Below are 11231 nucleotides of genomic sequence, written 5' to 3' on the forward strand. Positions count from 1 at the left end.
AGAAATTATTTTGGTACACTATTGTGAATATAAAGTGAATATAAAATTATAACTTAATATTTATTAAAATATTAAAAATACTTAGTAAATATTTAGATTTATTAAAATATTTATATTAAGATGTATTAATTAATTCAATTATTTTTTTAAATACACGTGTTATATATATATATATATATATATATATATATATATATATATATATATATATATATATATATATATATACGCATACGTGTGTGTAAAAAAAAATGATATATAGAAGTTATATTTAATTTTTTACATTTATTTACTTATAAGTCACATTAAAGATCCACTTGGCTTACTAATGCAAGGGGGCCCATGACACAGTTTGGTGGGTAGACTGTGTGAACGTAACTTCATGTGTGCTGTTTTTTTTTTTTTTCATAGCATAAATGTAAAAGGCTTGCGTTTCTGAGTGATTGATTAGATGAGTGAGTAATGTGTGTGTGAGTGTGTGTTTACCAGTTAACACAGCAGGGAGTGGACAGAAGGGCCAAGTGTGACAGGTGGACAGGCGTGATAAGGAGAGAGCGGTGCAGACCAGCGCTCAGCAGAAGCAGAGCCCAGGAGAATATCCAGCCAAAAGCAGCTAATAGCTGATACTCATCAGAGATAGAGCCGCTGAAGATTTCTTGTCTCTGTGGAATAGTCGTTCATTTCGCTTCAGCCCAAATTCTCCTCCCTAAAAATGTACTGTATTTCGTACAGTCGTGAAAAGATGTTGTTAATCAAGTTTAATACAAAAGGACAATCAATGCTGGGACTGAAGGAATATGCCATGGTTAGTATAATTTACAGCTTAAGCTTTGACCCAGGTTAAATTGCAATTTTTTGTGTGTGATATTCACATATGCAGTATGAACTGTATGGTGTCTGCACATAGGATATCACATATCACAAATGTAATCTCTTTCATTTGATATTTGTTTCTTCTATATAGATCAGATGGAGAGTAAATGAAGACTTTCTGCTTTTCAGATTTTACAGATTTCACATCAGTGTATCCTAGAGTTTCAGAAGAGATCTCAGCAATGTTGTAACTGCAACATGGTTAGTATAGTTTTACATTTTTGTTGTGCATTTGTTTTTCACATATATGAACTTTATGCTATTTGTTACTTTCTTTAATATCTCAAATCTTTTTTTGGACAAGAATGAGATTAAATGATAGATTAAACTGAGTGTTTCTGTCTCTCAGATTTGACAGATTTCTCCTTGAGTTTCAAAAAAGATCTCAGGAATATCTCAAACTCTGCTCACATTTAATAAAAGAAAAGTGTACAGTTAGAAGTGAGTGATTTCAAAATGAACTCAGACATTACTCATTAAATTCAGAGCAAATAATCTATGCTATGTCATTTACCATCATTTTTATAGCTCTATATTTATTACTGATATCAACAATTGACTCATTTGTTTCTATTTTTATTTCTTAAGGGATGAAAGCAACCCACTAAATGTGTGTTTACATTGCTGAGCCCAAACTTATAATTTTTGTTCCAGGCCCTTTCAAATTTATAGAGGCAATCCTATATGTGAGACAAATTCATGTAACTAAGAAATTTTCAGGTGTGGAAAGACGATTTTGATTGATATGTATTTGCTTTGCTATCAAATGGATTGAATGAAGGATCAGATCACAGTTTGTTTGTGTTGAGCCGAATGATGTTTATGGTACAGTATCGTTCGAGCTTAGTGATTTATCACAAACGTGGCAAACAGTGAGTCAGTCAGCAGTGTGGGTGGCAATGTGTCACCAACACACAGCGCCATCTGCTAGGAGTTTGTTCAACAAAGATCGATTGTGCTTCAAGACGCTCCCTCTCTCTGTCGGTTTCTCTCCTGTGTTCGTTCTCTCACCTCCTCTCCTCTCCTTTCCTCTACTCCGCACAGAGGAGGATGTGCGATGCCAAAATAAGAACGAGATGTTGGAAAGCGCTGAAGAGGAAAAATGATCGGTTTGTCCTCTTGTTGGGAGCGGTCCAAATCTGTAGCTTCATCTGAAAAAGTTTGTTCTAGCAGTTGGTCATTGCTTATAAAGCCGTTAAAACTGTACAAATGCACATATAACGTCAGCTCACTGCGGCCCCTGGGGGTCAGTCGAGGCAAGTCGACATGTGAATTTCAAAAAGAGCTGTTTGACTTGTTAAAATACATCATGGTGTCCCAGGAAAGGGTCAAGTACAAATGGTCAGATCTCAGGAGATGAAGCTTCACTCTAAATGCTTCCTGTGGAAATCAAGATCTACGATACGTGTTGGCCATTATGTGAGACGTACGAGGTAAAATTGCTAATGTAAAATTGGTAATGCGATTAGAACGGTCCCTGGCAGGCGAGACCGGGGCAGCAGTAAACAAGCCACGGCTCCTTATGTGTAAGTGAAGATGGTGGAACAGACACAGACTCGACATGAATAACTTCAACCTGTTTGCCCTGGAGCTAGGGGTCAGGACCCGTTTGGAAACAGTGTGCTATGGCGTTTGGACATACTTGTGCGGTTGCCGGACCAGTCTTCCGTGTTTTATGCCCTTTAGCTTCTTACATGCCAGTTAAAGTCACTGAGGACAGCTGCCGACATCTCTTTTAGTGCCGAGACAGGGGATCCGTTTGTTGACAGAGCCGTCCATACATACGCCAGATTGGGATCTCTGGACTTGGTAAAGCTAAAGGTCTTACCCCCTATCAGACTTGCAGCAGTGACCCTCGTTTTGGTGTTTATGCCCAGGCAGGTGTGCCCATGATTGTGGGGTGCATGAACTGGCATCCGTCAGGGCATCCGTTCCCTTAGCATGAATGTAAAAGAGCCTACAGCCTGTGGGTGAGGCCCTTGTCTGTTCACCTGCCAAAGGAGGGCAGAGAGGGGCTATAAGCACAGAAGGCCTCCTTTGCCCTGGTGTTCCTGGTGGCCCCTGGGGTCAAGGTCCCTTGTTTAGCTCTCTAAAAGGACTATGGGTTTGTTTTTATATTTGTTTTATATTATTTATACAGCCTACTGTCAAATTCAGCATTTGATTGCACTGATACCAGTGTTTGAAGTGGGCTGATATTCGTCAAGAATGGTTCTTGTGTACCGGCAGCTCTCAGTAATTGTTGGTTCTCTTTTCTGTCCCTGCTTCAGGGAAGAAACAGCACTGAGTCCGAATTTAAAAAGTGTGTTGCTGGACTGACTCTTTTTTTTGTTTAGCAGATTCTAACATTTTCATGTTTGCCATTCGTTATTTTCAAGCCAAAAAGCATCTTATCTGGAAAGCTATGTTGGATTCTCTTTAGAGGACATAATATTTTTAAAATTGGGCCCTGACTTTAAGGAAGAAAGTGAAAAATGTCTAAAAATAGGTTGAATTGGGGCCTTAATTACAGCCCGAAAAAGATTAAGGTTATATTAAATATCTGACATTTTTGTCTGTCAACTTGTGATCAAAATGTTAGCTCAGTTTGAGGCACACAATGTTGGCTGTTGTATGTATCAGATTGGGTACTGTTCTTTATAGCCAACAATATTAGTTTGTATGTGTGTATGTAAATAACCATTCAACCGTTTGAAGCCAGTAAGATTATTTTCTCAGTAAGGACACATTCAGTTGATCAAAAGAGATCATTTATAATCTTACAAAAAAAAAAAAAAAAAAAAAAAAAATCTATTTTATATAACTGCTGTTCTTTTAAACTTTCTATTCATTAAAGAGTCCTGAAATCACGATTTCCACAAAAATATTAAGCAGCACAACTGTTTAAACATTGATATTAATAAGAAATGTTTTTTTGAGCACCAAATCAGCATATTAGTATGAGTTCTGAAAGATCATGTGACAATGAAGACTGGAATAATCATAGGTTTAAATAACATTTGAAAATATATTAAAATAGAAAACCTTTATTTTAAACAATATTACCGTTTTAGATCAAATAAATGCAGCCTCTGTGATCATAAAATACTTATTTAACAAAAAGACCAACCACAAACTTTTGAACTATAGATCACAATATTTACACAATATGCAAACAAGGGGCAACACCTATTTTCCTCTTCAAGCACTGAATGATACCCCACCCTCATTGCTGACAATGATGGGAATTTGATTTGCAAACACACCAAAGAAAGTGTAATAGCCTGCATATTGTAGTCATTAGAACTGTTTTTCTGGTTATTTCCTCAGGGACGAAAAGGAAAATTCAGAGGGAGCGAGAATAATAAATGCAAATTATGAATCCTTTTACCAAACATCGGTAAGAGCATATTTCCTTCTTTTTTTCTAACACCCAAAACCTCACCACTTCCTGCCTGTCCTTTGGGAAACGGCCACACTTCTCCAATCCGCCTATGAACAAACATCTGCCGTGAAACACAGAAGCGTTCCCCTGATGATTTGTTTCTAACAGATCCCCTCATCCCATGTGCTGTTTAATCACGTGTTAAAACTGGCGACAATAGAGCAAGTCCCGGCAATCTGAAAATTAGACAAAAAAGTCCGAGAACAAATTTACTGATTTTTAATGAAGTTTGTTTCCTGCATCCCCCCAACTCCTTACATCCTGATGTGCTCTCTGAAGCACCACGGTTCCTCCTCCTAATTCAGTTCCTAAACACCTGCTTTTGCACCTTTGATAATTATGGCTGGAACATTTGTTAATCCGCTCTAATAGTGCTCAAGCTGAGTCCGTTTGCAGCTAATAATTACGGCAGTCGGCATGGGGTTTGGCTCTTCTCTGGTGTAGACTGTGTGATACAATACCGATCACAGCTCTAGCGAACTAACATCTCGACTGGGATAACTCAACATCACGTCCCTGCCTCTTCCTACAGCTGTCTCTTAAAACTCGGAGCTCTCTAAATGCAGTATTCATCCCTCTTCTGGGATATTTATTTTGGAGATATTAGTGCAAACTTGACCTTAAAAAGAGATGAATTAATAGGATGGAAATATATCAGGAAAAATAAACGAATTCTTGACGCCCTGAAGGTAGAGCCAACAAATCATTGGCACAGATCTCACCTTTGGGAGTTGTCATACTTTGCGTTTTTCTTCTTCTCCTCCTTCCACTCTCTCTCTCTTCTTCCTCCCTGTGAAAAGTTAGCTAGCGCTTGCATATCATCATTAGTGTAGCTGCTGCTCCTTCTGAGATCAAATGCTGTTTTCTCAGCACTAGCAGAAAGTCTGTTGGTTTTAAACTCCAGAGGGTTTGCCCCAAGGCATTAAAAACATAGGCATGTCAATCTGTGCATGTCGAAAGCACTCTCACAGGCTGCTAGATAAAAAACGGCGATCATTTAAATGGTAAATAGTCTAAATGTTTGGCGTTTGAAGAGTGGAGGAATGCCAAAATAGATGCTGCTATGGTTCATAGGAAAGCAATGAGGGGCAAAGAGGCTTCTGCCTACCATTTCATACACTATGGCTAATCGTGCGTGTATTGTAGCGTCTTATCGTTAGTGTTGAATTGAAAAGAGAGTTCTAAGGCCAGGCTTCCAGTCTCAGATCTTTCTGTATTGACACTTTGCAGATGAGAAAATGCAGGCAGCAACTCCAGTGATTCAGTACTGACTGCAAATGCTTTAATATCTGAAAAAAGAAAAAAAAATCCTGAGGTGCAATCAGCAAGTGTAGAAAATATTGTAGAGCAACAAAGAGAGTGAGAGAAAAGATGCCGTGAAATGAGGGTGATCTTCATGTTCACAAAAAAGTACACTGAAATGCAGAATATCACCGTACTGACAGAATCTTACATGTGTACTCTTAAATGTACAGCACCTTGATCCATTTTGTACTCTCATTTACTGGAAAAAGTCCTTTGTCGGAAAAAGGCAGATTTGTCTTTAAATTAAAATTAAAATAAAAAAATACTTTTATGATACTTTAATCAGCTCTGACATTCTGAAACAACACAATACAAAACACAAGATCAAAAGTAAATCATAGTAATGCATAAATTATAAAATTTCCATTCATATCATGTTAATATTTAAAAGTTTAGCCCCGGTTAATGTTGAATCTTCTGTTTAAAGTTTAAAACTGATATATTTTTTTTTTTTTCAGAAATATCTTCTACATAAACATCATATATAGTTTATTTAACTGATAGAGATGATTCATTTAATTTAATTTAATTGGGAAAATATAAATGCATACATACATACACACACACACACACACACACACACACACATATATATATATATATATATATAATTACATGAATATATATTTTATACATTTATATGACTTTGCAGTCCTAAAAACAAGTGCAAAATAAATTTAGTTTAAATTTTAGTAGTTTAAAAAAATAAAATAAAAAAGGACTCTCTCTTACCCCCCTCAATTGTGCACTTAGAACTGCTTAAAAAATGTACTTGTTAAAAAAAAATACATTTTTCTTTGGTCATGTCTTACCTCAATTATAGCATCAAGGAGTCCCCTCCATTAAGTTTTTGTCACCCCTAGATAGAACCACACTACAAGAACACCTATGGAGATAAAAATCAAGTTTAGAAGAAAGAAAAAAAAGCATTCTACACCAATTTTCATTATTTTATAATGTGAGTCAATGCAGTAAAAAAGAAGTGTGCTTTTACACCTTTTTAAAAATACATAAGAAACAGAGAGAGACTGATAAAGTGGCAAAGGGGACAGAAAGATATGATGGAGACAGCACAGGGTAAGAGTCGGAGACGCAGCATCGTGGCTCTGAAAGGACTCCGGCCTGCTGTCCTCCCCGTGTCCTCTCCCAGCGGCCCAAAGTTATGCATCACTCATCGTGTCACAGTGAACTCCAGATGCTCTCACCCAGGAGAACCATCCCACCCCTCTCATCTCTCTTCATTCCCTCCAACAATTTAGTAATGAAATATTGATTTTTAGTTAGATTCATATTGATGCTATTAGCTTTGCATTGATAAATCACAGCTCTGTGCCCGTCGGTGGCAGAGCAAGTGTTTGCGGTGCAGTGCCGGGGAGATTACAATCAAGCCATTGATGTGTTAATTTGATGGATATCTTTGATTTCTGTGTCTGACTTTTTTTCTACACTGTCCTCTATTTCCACGAGCAGAGTTTCATAACAATGCTTGAGCACAAATCACACACAGCTGGATTTATGAGACTCGCTGTCCATTGGAGCGCCTGCAGCCTTCTTCACACTCTCTTGCTCCGTCTCTTAGTGTGTGTTTGTGGGAAGGTGATCTCATACTCTTCACCTCAAATCACCCACGCAGCATTTGAGTGTCAGCCTGCACACATCCCAATTAAAGCCCTGAGAGAAAGAGAGGTGAAGCTAAAACTCAAAGCCCTTTTAGTATCCACCCACAGAATGTTTCTATAAACACAGCTGAGCAATAGATGATCATCAGCATTTCATGTAACATGATTAAATATGCAATATTTTAATTAAAGCCAATCTCATCAGATGTATTTCTTCTAAAACAAATATGTGAGGTGACAGTTGCTAATGTGTGTGCAGTTAGTAAGATGCTCCGGTCAAAAACCACCTGTTAAATGATAATCTGTAACACATAAAGAATACGATTTTGTTAAAAGCATCTTTATAGATAATGAATTATTATAAAACTGAGAATTTGCTTAATTTCGACTGGATTAGTTGTATTAAACCTCTATAATGTGCAGATAAACAAATAAATAAAAAATAAATAAAAAAATAGCTACAACAAGATGATTTTCATCACAGATACTAAATGTTTTATGAATTACTTGAATCTTAAAAAAAAAAAAAAAAACCCGAAAAACTAAAAATACTAATCCAACAATATTCCCCCAAATGTTGATTTTGATATTCTGTATGTATCTTTGCTTTAAAGTAAGGTGTCATATTAAACTACATATAAGAATAATATAGAAATCATATTTTTGTTGTATTATTTATTTTTCTGAACTGAAGTCTGTAGTTGTCTTGTCATGTGTTTTTTTTTTTTTCATTTAGTGAACAAACAAATTAAAATCGGCAAAATAAAAGTATTTATGTTCTGCTAATTTATCAGTTATGTTTAAGATAACTGAATTTTGAATAGTCTTTTTTTCTCAACATGTCCTTTTTTAATGCATCAAGTTAACCTGTTTTGGCTAAAGCACTATTATTACTTGGTGCAAGAAATGTATATTATTATTAATATGGTAATATGGCCTCATTGCTTAATGCTTTAATAAGAAGAGATAAACACTAATACAGGTATCCAATATCAGGTTCTGTTGGTCTCCTTTAAAACTATGTGACCACCAGTTCACACCAAATACCATATTAAACATTTCCAGTAGCCACTGGAAAGAAATTACATTTCCTTACTCTTTGCCACAAAGACATTCAGCTTGAACTGAGTTTAATTGGAAATTATGATGTCTACATACAATAGACGCTCTCTCTTATAAGTGTATGTGAAATGTATAGAGGGTAAATAAATATAGGTTGTAAAATGTAATGCTTGCCTGTTTGTCTTCCCCTTTGACCCATACAGGCAAGAGGAAGTTCACAGTCTTCAAGGCACCAAATTACACCATTGATCCGAACCCAAAATGGCTCCATGTCTGGCATTTTCAGAGGCCTTTTCCAAGTCAATGTCATCCTATTGGCCTCAAACTAAAAGAGACAAATAGGACTGGAATAAGGTATCTGCCTCATTATGAGGCACCACAGATCAGAGCTTAAATAGTTTAGACTGATTCACAGACCAACAAAATAGCGCTAGGGCTTCAGTTCGATAAAACTCAGCCTGTAGCCTCACAAAGTGCATCTTACATTATGAGAAAAGTTGGACACTCAAAGATGATCATGGTACTACCATGTCCAAAACACTGTTAGTACTTTTTTGTTTGTAAAAATTAGACTGGAAATGTACCTTCATTTTTGTTTTCATAGTCATAATGATTTATTCCTATAGCTTGCTTCTAAGTTAAATGCATTGACGTTTTAGGACTTTAACATTAATAGATGTTGTTAGCACCTGCAGTGTATTCATACTTTACATCTGAAATGCTAACCATAGAAAAGTGCTTTAGCAGGGTCATAACCAAAGCCTTCTCTTGCAGGTAAAGATGGAGTGGTTGCCTTGCTGTTGTGCTGGTATCAGACATGGGCTCTTCATCAGATGACTAATGGAGTTGTGCAGCTAACCAGGAGGCCCAAGGCTGTTTGTTAGCTCCTAACAAGGTGAACCAGCTCCTACGGAACAGCACACTAGCGCTGAAGGATTTATTATAGATCTGCGTGTCCGCAGGCCATGAGCGGCAGTGCTGGTCTCATTGTAGTGGGCTCACCACACTAGCAGAGGGTTTAGATCATTATTGCCTCATTGTTTTGATACAATTTTGGAGAGCGGATGATGGATGGATGGATAATCGGATGAGTAAAGGAGTTTTGGTAGCCTAGCACAGGAGGGTAATGGATGGACTGCAAAAACACATGGACAAGATGAGGAAAAGTGAGTTTTGAACATTTAAAGAAGGAATTTGGAAATAGTTTTCAGTTTTTTTTTTTTAAATGTTTAATTTTCACATTTAATATGTGCAAATAAAACCTTTAAAAATAGAAGAAAAATAAGTTAATGCACATACAAATGTGTATATGTATATATATAAACAAATATATATACATACACACACACTGTATATATATATTGATGTTTGTTAAAGTTTAAATGGTACATTTTTAAATGTACAAATTTAACATTAAAAAATGATAAAAACATGAAGATATTTAAACAAATAAATAAATTACACACACACACCAATTAAATTTTTTACTGATTTATATATTTAAAAATATATTTTTTTAAATATATGTATGCATAATGTCTTTTGAAATTTTATATTTTTAAATGTTTAATTTGGACATTTTGTTTGTTTTTCAATTTGTAATTTTCTTCCAATTTGTAAATTAATTTACGTTTTGTTTTGTTTTTTTACATTTTTAGTTTACAAATATATATGTTGTTTATTATAAATTAATATTTTAGATATACAATAACATTTGAGATAAACATTTTAAATTTACATATATATTTTAATACATAAATGCTCAAGCTTTTACATCTTACACTTTTGGAGTTTATAAAAAGTGCACACGTGTATTCACTAGGAACTTTTAAACAATTATACGGCACATAAACCAGCACAAATTTTCCCAGAGAAAACTCTGTACCATTCTGCCCTTTTGTCCCTCTGTCAGTACAATCAGCCGGTGTCATCCAGCGGTCAGTCTCCATGCAAGGAGGGGCAGGCTGTGAGAGGTGGTGGGGGGAGCTTTAAGCGACGCTAATCACCGTGCTCGCTGTCAATCGCCTGCCAATATTAGCTGCCCCGTCCCCATCTGTCAGAACGAGGCCTGATGGCTCCCTCGTTAGCGCCGATCACCTGCCCTCAGCCAGAGTGGCTGTGCTAACATCCATCACTCACCCGCGCCCATTTTTCCGCCGCTGCTGTCTAATGGCCTTCGTTCAATTGTCTCCTTTAGCTTGGGCGCTACAAAGTTAGTAGAGCGCAGGGGTGATGGGTTGGGGGGGAGGGATGTAGAGGGAGGGGTGCGACAGAAGCAGCTCAAACATTTCAGGCACGCTGCGGTGGTGTAATGAGCCATGGCAGCTGGATATACCTGTGCATGCTTTGATAAAGGTGAGCTGACACACCAGGGCCAGATAGGCACTTTGGTGTCGCAGACATATGTCTATCTATCACCGCAGAGCGCTGGAGGGGAGAGAGAGAGAGACAGGGAAGAGCAGCGTGAGTGGGAAAAAGCCAATAGGGAGGAAATGGTGTGAGAACAGCTGCTAGTATTTTGTAGTCATCAGTACGTACAAGCAGCGGTCTCCAAATTGGACATTCATGGCTAGAAGGCTCCTGATCTCAGTTTCTCCTCTAACAATCCTCTGAAAGCAAAGCAAGATGATAAACTGCGAAGTGTGTCTCCAAGCTATTCCTCTCGTGTGGCCCTCTGTGTCTCTCTCCATCCCTGTATTCTTCGCCATTTCTTTCCTTTTGTCTGAAAAAGGAAAAGAGGGAAGCAAACATTTAGGGGTGCAGTGTACCATGCTGGACTGATGCAATACATTCTCTTTGTGGGACCGTAGTGGTAAAGCCGCTGGACTGTGGCTCTGCTCACCAGCCGTGAGATGATTAATTCAAACTTAACACCAGAGAAGACACTAATATTCATCACCTCTGCTGCATTCCTCACCAGCGCCAGCCTACAGCTCTCCTAATTCATC

General features: G+C 37.2%; 1 long non-coding RNA gene across 2 annotated transcripts; it reads left to right on the plus strand.

The window, feature by feature from the left end:
- The first annotated feature begins 250 nt into the window (after positions 1-250).
- LOC122148812 lies at positions 251-9566 on the plus strand. 2 transcript variants are annotated; one of them, XR_006162637.1, is made up of 5 exons: positions 251-805; positions 965-1074; positions 4183-4252; positions 8487-8637; positions 9058-9566. It is a non-coding gene; the product is annotated as an uncharacterized LOC122148812 (long non-coding RNA). The 2 variants fall into 2 exon arrangements; XR_006162636.1 differs by having other exon boundaries at positions 1003-1074; positions 9058-9564.
- The last annotated feature ends 1665 nt before the right edge of the window (positions 9567-11231 follow it).

The sequence above is a fragment of the Cyprinus carpio genome, chromosome A19 (genome assembly GCF_018340385.1).
Source record: "Cyprinus carpio isolate SPL01 chromosome A19, ASM1834038v1, whole genome shotgun sequence".
NCBI lineage: Eukaryota > Metazoa > Chordata > Actinopteri > Cypriniformes > Cyprinidae > Cyprinus > Cyprinus carpio.